Below are 12,756 nucleotides of genomic sequence, written 5' to 3'. Positions count from 1 at the left end.
GTGGCGATTGAGCTTTGTTTGTGAATCGACGGTCGAGATCATCCGCAAATCTCTCAGGATGATCGAGTGTTGGATCTAAAAATCGAAAGCGGAGATCGTCATCAGCGCATCGTTGTGAGTCCGATGGTGTGTTCGGATCGTCGATCGGACTCCGGCGGCCGGAGGTGAGTCGACCGAGCGACCGAGCGTCTCGGTAATTTTCTCTGGCCCGTTGATCTTGGAAATCCTTTGATTTTAAATTGTGTCTATTGGTTTATGTTGAGTATTGGATGATATTTGTGAGTCAAAAATGATTGTCGGTCAGTTTGCCTTCCTTGTATTTTTTATTTTGTGGCGGAGTCGGGAAGTAGTGAAGTTTGGGGACCCGACTCCCGTTATTTGAATTGTTGAATATTTAAAGTATTTTTCTGGCAGGTCCTAGACCCATTTTTACGGGGGGTAATGTCCGTGTTGTAGGGGAGGTTCTGCCGAGTCGAGATTCCTAGACAGTCAGTCCTAGGAGTCTAGACCTAGGATTAATGATCGATTGTTTCAGCGTTTTGATAAATTCTTTTCCATGACTAGATAGCCCGTTTGTTCTGCTCGCTCCAAGCGAGGCACCAGAGCAGAGTTAGGAGGTCGCCAAATCTATGAGTTAAAGTCATATATCGCTTATGCACGTGTCATGCATAAAATTTGATTTGCTACTGTGACTGTTCATTTACAATTTCAATTATTCATTTAATTATTATTATTATTTGCATGATGTTTTTAATTACTATTTAAATATGTCTTCCTTAATCACAAATTTTAATATTGCATGATGACTCGGGATGGGACGGTAGTAGAATATAGGAGTTGGATAAGTGTTCCAATATAAATCTGAGAGAGATAGGGAAAGGGTAAATAGGTAAAATTTTAAGAAAGAAAGATTAGGATCTGCACTGGTCGAGCATCCTTCTCTGGGCTTAGTTGAGTGTGGTTGTTGAAGTAAAGATCCCTGATCGAGCAATGCTCTCTGGGCACCGGCTTATTTGGAAATTTAAGTGACTAGACTGGAGGTAAGGTCCATGATCGAGCTTGCTCTCTGGGTGCCAGTCTTATTGGATAAGAGAGCCAAAAGGCTAAGGCTGAGAGTTAAGTGACCGGACTGGAGGTAAGGTCCCTGATCGAGCTTGCTCTCTGGACGCCAGTCCTGTTGGAATGAGAGATTGAGATGTTAGAGTTGAGGTTAGTCGAGACATAAGTGTTGAAATAAATCAAGATGTTAGAGTTGGGATTAGGGTTCTACTGAAGTACTTCGTCCCGTTGCATGTGGAATTATTTTTGGGTAAGCATGGCATGACACGTATGGTTAGTATGATTTATTAACTATTTTAAAAATTAATTATTGAGATGTTTGAAACTGTTTTAGATATATGATTTTAGCTCACTCTCAGAGGCTCTATTCTTATTTTGATTCGTGATTAGTCTTCCATGACTCTTATTCAAGAACTACCCTTCATCATCGGGTGGTGTTTGATTTGGTATGTAAATTGGTAAATCTTAGATTCTCCGCAGTAGTAATAGCAAGGATATCAGTGGTAATTTTCTGTAGTTTCGGGTCTCGCTTAATTCTTCGGGCAGACCGATTTAATTGTGTAAAATTTAATGTTACTGTAAATTGTGATATTAATAATAGTAAAATTTGAGTTGAGATTTGTTTGAGTTGTGAGTATCAGGCTTACTACGGGATTCGGTGGCCTTACGCCTACCCATTCCCTAGTGCCAGTTACGGGCCCACGGATGGGGTCGTGACACTACCCACTATCAAGCCTTGCTTCCTGAATAAAATTTATGAAAGAATAGAATGAGTATAAAAATACTCAATGAATAGATATACAAGTAAAAAATAATTTAGATAACTATAAGTAGAAGAAAACCATATAATTATACAAAATATGTAACATTATACATCAAACTCTTGAGACAATTAATCTTTGTTAAGCAAGAAAACACCACTACAAACACTCGTATAAAATAGTAATACTAATTGTCAACATCATATACTTTAAATGGTATAAAAAGTCTTATAGATCTTAACCATCCTAACAACCATTATCACCAATCAACCCTCATTCAAAATCCCACTCTAGGCACACTTGATGGCTAATTCTTCTTCTACATTAGCACAGTGTGGCCCATCTCCTTTCACCGGCTTGCAATCAAGTGTCCCGTTGTCTAATGCGCATTAACAACCATACACGAATCATATGTGCATGTATCAATCTTAGAACATTTTAAACACATCACTGTGAGGAGGCATTTCTTGAAAACAAAGTACACTTTCACTCGCTCAAAGGCATTGGATGAATGCTCCTTTTAACATTAAGTAATGTGCAGTTGATGAAATTAAGACTATCAATGTTTGTGCTCATCAAGAAAAAGCCAAGATCTTTAATTAACATTATACATTGATTAATTAGGCGAACTAAAAGCTGAAATACTCTTATTGTTGAATTGCAAAATCATCACATGTAAAATCCAACACAAACAACCTATTTTTATTAATTATACTTCAAATTTGTAAAACCAATAGAATATATTTTGAAATAAATACTAATCTGTAATTTAATAAGCTTAAATAACAACTTTAAGTTTCTTTTTTTTTTTTCAAAGTTCAATATTCAACTTTCAAATCAAAAAAATCAACCTTGCAAGGACTTGATATCTACTCACCAAAAGTGGCCTTTAGTCATACCCAACCAGCTCCACGAAATATCTATCTTACACTTGCGTTTTCCTTGCCTTTTTCAATACCTAATTCATAAATTTCACTTAGAATTTAATAAAATAATAAGCCTTTATGCTCTCTTATCATGCAGCACCTAAATGATATGCAAATTATGCTTTTAAATTCAAAGTTGCATTCCTATCTTAACAGTCATGAGAGGGCAGATTTTGGGCCAACTTTGAAAAATTATTGGGAATTACATATGAGGTGTTTGAGGCTCATCCTTTGTGTACTTCTAAGAGGCAATCCAGAAATACAAGATGGTAAATGAAATAAAGTAGGTTTGGCACCAGTAAGCCCAACATCAACAAGAACATTCAAGATATGTTTCTTTTAATTAAGAGAAATACCTGCAAAAATCCTATATATTTCTAAACCAAGAAAGTATGTCAAAGGACCAAGGTCCTTGATTGTAAACTTCTCATTTATGTATTGCTTGATGGAAGATATATCCTCTAAACTGTCTCCTGTAAGCAAAACATCATCAACATAAACAAGGAGCGTTGTAAAATGATCATTCTATTGTCTGGTGAAAAAATATCGATCATGACATGACTGTGTAAGGTCTACATGAAGCAAAGAATTAGTGAATTCTATGTTCCGCTGTCTTGATGCTTGTTTGAGTCCATATAAGGACTTAACAAACTTACAGACTTGGTTAGATGAAGCCACAGAATACACATAAGGTAATAACATATATACCTCTTCATCTAACTTCCCATGCAAAAAAGCATTGTTAGCATCTAATTGCTTTAAAAACCATCCCTCAGCAGCTGTAAGAGCAATTAATAATCTCACTGTCACTAATTTTACAATAGATTAAAATCTCTCTTTATAGTCAAGACTCTCAATCTAATTATACCCTTGCTTTTAACCTCTCTACACTACCATCTAGCCTATGTTTGCCTTTACAGACCCACTTAGAGCCTATAGCTGTCTTACCAATAAGTAGAGAATGAGTTTATGTGCATTCTTTTTTAATGCATCTAATTCAAGTTGCATAGCACTGATCCACCTATGATCTTTCTATGCTTCAGCAAAATTAAATGGTTCAAAAATAATAGGTAAAGAGCAATTCTAATCAGTATGAACAGATAATGAATGAGGAAAATGTGATAATATGTAAGGTTTTCAATGTGTAGGTTTAAAATGTAAACATTAATATGGTAGACCTTAAGCCAAACAAATGGTTTTGAGATTCTAAAAGATTTTCTGAGAGTAGGCAAAGAAGAAGAAGAATTTGGATTAGGTAATATTTTGGAATAGCTTTGGTTTTTTAGTCCTATAATAGGTAATGTTTTGGAAAGGAAGTTACTTTAAGATTACTGTTATGTACTAACTTACTTACTGATAGTAAGTTCTAATAAAAGTTAGGCACATATAGAACTTCTTTCAGTTCAATATTAGGACTGAGAATAATGTTTCCTAGATGGAAAACATGACTCATACTTCCATTAGAAAAACAGACATAAATAGGTTTGGTAAGGGCGGTTTTGGAATGAAATAATATAATATCATATGTCAAATGGTTAGAGGCTCCACTATCCATTATCCTAGAATCATTTTAATTCATACTTAAGCTACAAAAAAAAAGGTTTAGTACTTGCAAAGGCCGTGTAAACCATACCAGCAAACTGATTTGAAGTTCCAAACTCCATTATGCTTTTTTCCTTTGATGAACTTCAGCATTCCAGCTAAAGTGTGTCCAAGTTGCTCATAACTGGTAAAGTCTTATGCTCCTGTCCATTTCTCACATGAACTGTCTAAAGGATTGTCTGCATATCCTAATTGAATTTCCAGTTGTTGTGGCTATCCAAATTGTGATGAGCCTGACACTTGAGCTACTGTTATTACTACTTGGCCTCCTCCTCTCTCTTTATTTGTCTTATACCAGTCAAGATAACCTATTAGTTAAAAACATCCTCCGTTTGTAAGCCCATCCATGTTAAATGATCACAGTTACCTCTCTTTTCTTTATTTTTCTTATAGTCAGAATCTTATTTCTGTGTCTCCTAACCTCTGCCATATCCTTGTGGCTTTGCTATTAAAGCAATAATTTCCAATCCACTTTGAAAAACTGTACTAACTTGTCTTTGTTTCTCTAGTGTTAGAATCATAGAGTAAGCTTTACATTCATTAGGCAAGGGATCCATTACTAAAATTTGATTCTTAGTAGCCTCATACTCTTCATTCAATCCCATAAGAAACTGAATCAACATATCATGTGAGTTAACATTTGCTACCCTTCTTGCTAGATTGCAATTACAGTTCTTAATAGCTCCACATAAACAAATCGGAATCTGTATCATAAAATTCAACTCATCCCATAACTTTTTCAATCTTGTAAAATACATAGATACATTGTCAGCTCCTTGAAAAATTGAAGAAATCTCTCATTTAATTTGATATAAGGATGGACCATTACTCTGACTAAACCTTTGTTTCAAATCATCCCACAATTCCTTAGATGAGTTTGCATAAAGAAAACCCCTAGAAAAATCTATCAAAATTGAATTAAGAATCTATGAAATTATAGTATAATCACATTTAATCCATTATTCATGAGCTTCTGAATCTTCTCAAGCATTTCACATTTTCCATTAAGAAATCCTAATTTTGACTTCGCTCCTCATAGCCCTATTCCATCCAGAATAGTTGAAATTAGTAAGAGGTACACTTATAAGACTCATGTTTAGATTATCATTATGAATGCAGCAGCAAGGGATCTCCATTGTAGAGATTGCAGCTTTCTCGTAAGGATTTTTGTAATCTCCCTAAAACTCTTGTATTGCTCTCTGCCTCCATAATTCAGTCTTTAATGAAGGATTGATTTTGTTTATGGATAATGTTGAATAGAAACGATTACACCATTAACATCTTGAATGTTGAAACCCTAGAGCTCTGATACCATATGAAATGGTATAATCGAAGTAGATTTGTTTTGGGAGGTAAAGATCTCTTCTATTCAAATTATATATAAAAAATTACATATGTCAAGTATTGTACTAGTATTTTTCCTAATTATTAAAACAATAAAGGTACAATATACTGCAACACTAACTAACTTTATAAAAGCACCTAAAGCACTGAATTAAATAGAATATATATACACTCTACAATCTCATTACGGAATTTTAAGTCCTTAATCACAAAAAAATAAGAATATATGTATAAGAGCTCAATAAAATAAAATAAATAATTAACAAGTTTAATAAAAAAATAAAAAAATTAAACACTTAAAAGATGCATTTTGCCCAAAATATTTTCTTATTTTAACATAACTCTTTGGTCAACAAAATGTGCAAGAAAATTTTTAACTTTTAAAGATCCACATAAAAATTAAAAACTCAAAAAAATAAAAACTATAAAATATCTCTCTTTTCTTTTAACACGACTCTTTCAACAAATGAGAAAAAAAGTTTGTATATGATTTTAAAATTTAATATAATAATGCCTCAAAGTAGATCCACATAATTTGTCAACTAGGTTAATACGTCTTTGACATCAATCATGTGAACCCCATTTGTTGATTCCTTTTCTTTCATTACAAAAATTTGATACTTTGTCATCAAATCCAATGTCAATTTTCCCAATTTCTTATTCGATTATCAAGTATGTATATATATATATATATATAAAATCAAACTATAAGTGAGATGTATGAGATGTTTCTTAATTATCATATTGTGAGGTTGATAGACAATGATAATGTTAATTACAATGAAGATGACATAATTAATATGCATGCAAACGAAAGGAAAAGAAATGTATGAGATTGTGGTGATTATTTTGCCCACATGGCGTAACCTTCTCCGTTCACCAATGAGGATGAAATTATATATAAAATATTTACCATGTATATTTAGATATCTAAACTTTTATTATTTACTTATATTAATATTTAAATTTTTAATTTATTTTCTAAATGTTTAAATTTTATTTTTATTTAATAATCATTTAAGTTCTATTTAATAATAATATTAAAACACATATACAATAATATATATATATATATAAATATATTAAATAAAATCACTATCAAATATTATACAAAATTGAAATGTTAAAGGGATGCCATGAAAACGACAGAGAGATGGCATGCAACCGTTGAAAATGTTTATTGATTTCAGAATTAAGTATTGGTGGTTCACTATAGGGAGGAAGATTAGGTTACAAGGTTCTACAATGAAAACAAATGATTTCCCTTTTTAATTAAAGTTTCTCTTTTTCTTTACGTACCTTTCCAAATAGATGGGACAAAGTGGCCTCCTATTAATGTATTAACCATAGGCAACCCAAGATCCAAAATAAACATGTATCTTTTAATATTTTTATTTTAAAATATAGTATAATTAGCAATTACTTATATGGTTATTTTGTTTATTATACATTTAAACGTTTTATATTTTAGTAAAACATAGTATAATTTGAAAGGCTGTCCTCTACTTTGTGTGTATTGAGCTACTTGCTGAGTTATTAGTATATATTTTGATTACTTTACACTTTTTACAATAGATTTATATTTTAAGATTTTATAATTATTTTATATTTATTATTCATTTAACTGTTTTAAAAATATATATATTACATAGTTTAATTATTTTATATTAATAATACATATCAAGTATTATTTGATTAGATGAAATATATACTAATTTAAATAATAATTTTTGAACTACAGTAAATAATCTAAAGATTTAATTTACATGTAATATCATGCATAAGCAGGGTGTGAAATTATATTCTCAAATTTACTAAGAGAAATGAATTAATCATAATTCATGTAAACTTTATTTCAAAAAAAAATTACTTTTTTAGTTTACATTTTTAAATAATAAGAGTTTACTTAATTTGACTTATTAATACAATTGGTAATTGATAATTATTAATTGATAGCTAATAAATTAGATCATATGATAATATTTTATAACTATTGCTGTTAATATATAAATAACTATCAATTTATTTATAAATATATTTTATTTTATGATATTATACTTAATAATATAAATTAATAAAATAACTTATAATAACTAAGAATATTATAATTAATTTTATTTCATTGTATTAATTATTAAAAATATCTATAAAAATTATTTTATGTTAGGATGATTTTAATATCGAGACAGCTAAAAACTCGATTGTCCACCATTTTAAATGGTAAATAACTCAACGGCGGACAACTTGAATTTTAAAATAATTATTAGTTTAATACATCTATTTTTAAAGTATAAATTTTAATTTTTGTTATTAATTTTTATAGATTTATTAAATATAAATTATAAATTATAAATAGAGAAATTATTTTATAATTAAGAAGTAGTCATATAATCATTATTTTAATCAATTCCTTTCTAAAATAATTAATTCATAATCTGCCATGAAAATAATATGAAATTAAGAATTAAACAATATAACATTCCAAAGATGTAACATTCAAAAGGTATGAGTACTAAATTAGTAATTTCTTACTTTAGTAGGCATCATGACAAAAAGAAGACCTTTTAGTTTTATTTCGTAAATTATTAAAAAGTAATAAAAATATATTAAAATTAATAAAAAGAAAAGTCATTTTTTCATTACTAAAGAAAATATCTCATTTAGTCTTTCTTTTTTAATCATTCAATATCAAAATATAAAATACACATATATATGTAACGGCTTTTTAATTATTATAGTACATATACCAAATTTAAATAAGAATTTTTTTTAAAAAATAACATGAAATCACATTTCGAAACAGAAGTAGCAACTTAAATATTTTTTTCTCAAAGGATAGTCTTTCAAAATTAGAAGTGAAATGCTGTCACAGATTTAATTTAGGAATCGATGTATATTTTAATATGAAAAATAATCTCAAATTTAAGTCATCTATTTATAATAAGAAAAAGAGTTAGAAATATAATTTTTATACCCAACCCAATTATTGACATTCAAAGATAGAGGATCAAGAGTTCAAAGTTTAATAAGATTGAAATGTGATCTAACTGGTACTGGATTCAATGTGCATTAAATATTTATATTGGCGTCTCATCAGAATTTGGCTCTTTCACGTGCAATGTTAAGCATTACCAAAAACTGATAACCTCGAATAATTACTATGGATACAATAAATGTAAAATATGATTATTTGATTTTGAATCTAGATGATAGTGTAGATAATAAAGGGACCTAAATTATTTTAAGTTTTTAGCTAAGTTGATGCAGTTTCGCTAAATCAACACAGAAAACTAATTAATGAACTAAAGATTAAACTAATAATAAGTTAAGAATATAAATTAAGCTATAGACATATAATTATGAGCTAAGTATGTGAAATTGAACTTGAGGAATAAAACTAAGAGATAAATTATTGTAAGCTAAGAATGATTAAAAAAATATAAGCTAAGAAACTTAAGTGCAATACAATACAAGCTGAAATAGTAAGTGGAAAGCTATAGAAATCCGATTGCATAAAATAATGACTTACAGATGTAATTGAATATTGAGGAACACTTAAAAGATTTGAATGTATTATAAATTAAAGTTGAAAATTGCTTGACTATACTAAAGATTGCTTCTAATCTAAAGATTGTTGTCTAATATATTAATAGCTTTTTAATTTAATGATAAAAGATAAAGTTAAAACTTATAGACTCCGCCTCTGTTTTAATTTGATTGATTTGTTGGGTCGGCTGTTTGGCATTTGCTCACTACGGGGTCATTCTCTATTTACAGATTTTCATGGCTTAAGAGATGCTCTAATATATTCTTTATCCTTGTCTTGGTGCTCAATTAATTCCCCACATATTGAATGCACGTACTATTTTTTTTCATATTTTATATATGTTGATGATATAACTTCCTTGCTCAATTTTTTTGCACCATTTTTTTACTCTTCTCAACTTCCTCGCCTTATTTCTCTTCATTTTCTACTTTCGCTTAACTTTCTTGTTCACACATTATAAATGTGTTTTTCCTTCATTGGATATGCTTCATTTTTACACTGTTTTCTCCTTGGCTGACATTTATATTCCTTCCTTCCCACTATTTAAGAACGTGCTTCAAATTTTCAGAAGACTTTATTGGATTATCAAACTAACTCCTGAGTAGTAGACTGAGGATTTACACATAGGTCAGGAATTCAGATATGGGTAACAATCTATGTGCTTCAGAATTTGGATCAATATTAAATAATCTTTCTCTATGGGCCTGGACAAATTTCATGGGATTGGATTAATGCTAAATTTGAGTATAAACAATAGGTAATACAGTAAAACTTCTTTATAGTCATATATTTGTAACCAAATATAATTTATAACTATGAGGATATTATAACTTAATGGAAGGTTGAGTATTAAAATTTTTGTTTGACTTAATACTTAATTTTGTTGGTTAAATGATAATAACCAGAAATAAGATATATTAATGTCTTGCACTATTACAAATATAATTAATGAGACAAAACAATAATATAGTAAAATAAAATATAGCATAACGTATATTTTTTAAAAATATATATACAAATATTTCTATAAAGAAAAATATTTTCATAAAAAATTTATAATTTGTTATAGTATATAATTTATTCTTATTTATAATTAGTCCAATTGGGATTAATTTTTTTTTATAACTATGTAAAATTTATTCCTATATAAAGTATGACTACAAAGAGACTTTACTGTATATAAAAATATATAATAAAATATGTATAATTAAAATATTTTAAACAATATGTTTTTTATATTAATTAATATCTAAACCCAAAAATATAAATTTCAAGAAATATATTATTGACTACAAAATTCAACGTAACTTTTCTAATTGACTTTCTAACATTTACGAATTATATATTAATAAAACTAAAATAAATGAGTTTTTAAATTTTTTACTATAAATGATCCACCAGTTTTAATTAGTCGACTCAAAAATTAATATTTGTTATTTTGAGTAAAGTGAACTTATTAATTTAAGGACAATGCTAAATCGCTAGAATCTAGCCAACTAGAATTCTAAAAACATGCATTTAATGCTTGATTAAGCAAAGAAAAAGACTACACTAACCTTCTATTAAATTTATTAAATTTAGTTGAAATATTAGATTTGAGATTTTTAGTTAGAATATATATTTTATTCTCCCACCTTATTCAATCCATACTATGTTTTCAAGAGAATTCATTTAATTAATAATTTAACATAGTTTAGAGAAGAAAAATTCTTTAAGAAGTTCTTCATAAACATAAATTGAAGTTTAAATTCATATTAAATTATTTATATAAATTTATGTTAATTCTTTTAAATTAAATATAATATTTTTTTAATGAAACTAGAGTTAATAATATCATAAGTAAAAATGATATTTTATTATCTATATTTTTTCTTGATAATATCAATCCTACAAATAACATTGATATTTGTTATGTTATGGACAAGTATTGTGTGATACATTATCTATATTTTTAATTTTGGAGGAAAAAATATTTACCGTTTTTGCTGTATAATATTATATTGATGTCAATCATGTTCAATACTATCTATAATAATGTATGATAAATGTTATACTCATGCTATTTATTTAGAATAAAAAATCTAGCGTCTTAACAATACTATAATAAGCATATAAACTATTAATGTTATTTCAATAATTTTTTATACGAAATAACACTTACTGGTAATGCTATGCACATCATTTATATATATTTTATTCATAAAAATATTGGCATATGTTTAATAGTTTTAATTTATGGAACTTCAATTTTATTACATGAATAATTCTTTTACTTTTTTAGTAATATTTTTATAATTTTATTATTTTATAGAAAGTATTATACATTAAATGTTAATTACATTGATGACCATATTAATATTGTTTGTTAATGAATTATTGAATTTATAGTCAATTAATTGTAGTATGATATTAAATCATTTTTATTAATTATTATCCTACCACGATTAGAGCATACGGTAAGTATTTGTTCATGAAAATTGAATCAATTTAGAATGGTCAGACATGAACGATATCGATTATAGTACAATAAAGAATGGTAAATAAAAATTTAATTAATTGAAAACAGTTATATATTCTGATTACCTAAGGTGTAGTGAAATTTTTATTCGTGAGAATTGAATCAGTTGAGAATAGTTAAACATGAATTATATTGATTATAACATGATGATTATAAATCATAATTAAAATAGCTATAAAATTATTTATAAAATTAATTTTTATATGTCAAATTTAATTATACATATCAAAATAAAAATTGTCAAAATAATGATATATATAAAAAGAAATCTTATATTTAAAAATCTAATAGATATATAAATATATATATTGCATTAGTTTCTATGCAACGTAATGTAAATAATTAAATAGATATAAGAGACAAGTTCTTATAAACAAAAAAAAACTAATAAAATAATTTTATATTAATAGAGAAAAATAAAAATAAGGAAATAGAAAAAGAAGTGCCTATCACCGGTATTTACTAACGGGCCAACGGAAAATAATACAAAGGAAAAAGAAAAAATAAAGAAAGAAATTAAATAAAAGCGGAAAAAAAAGATAGGGATCTTTTTAAAGAATAATAATTCTGTTTACGGCTACAATAAAATGGGAGAAGTAATTTGTAATTATACTATTTTATAACTTGAGAGAAATATTCAGATGATAAATATAATAAATAGGTAGTATTTAATTAAATGACTATAAATTAGCAGTCCAATAGTGTACTAGAACATATTTCGTTATATAGAATATGTTTGAAATTATTGTTGAGTGTTAAAAAAATAAATTTTAATTTTTTTATTTAATATATTAACTTTTTATAAGTTAATTATTTTAATATTTCTGAATTATGTTAAGTTATACTATTAGGTTTTTATAATTTTATAATTTTTATTTTTGAACTCTATTAAACTATTAGGTTATTAAACAAAAAGTAAATGTTAAATGTGAACAAAATGTCTAAGATTATCCATAATAGATTAATCTTTGAGTTTTGTTAAATTATATTTAGTAGATC

This window comes from Ricinus communis, chromosome 10 (assembly GCF_019578655.1).
Source record: "Ricinus communis isolate WT05 ecotype wild-type chromosome 10, ASM1957865v1, whole genome shotgun sequence".
NCBI lineage: Eukaryota > Viridiplantae > Streptophyta > Magnoliopsida > Malpighiales > Euphorbiaceae > Ricinus > Ricinus communis.
The sequence above is the reverse complement of the archived record's forward strand: the minus strand, read 5'-3'. Positions refer to the sequence as shown.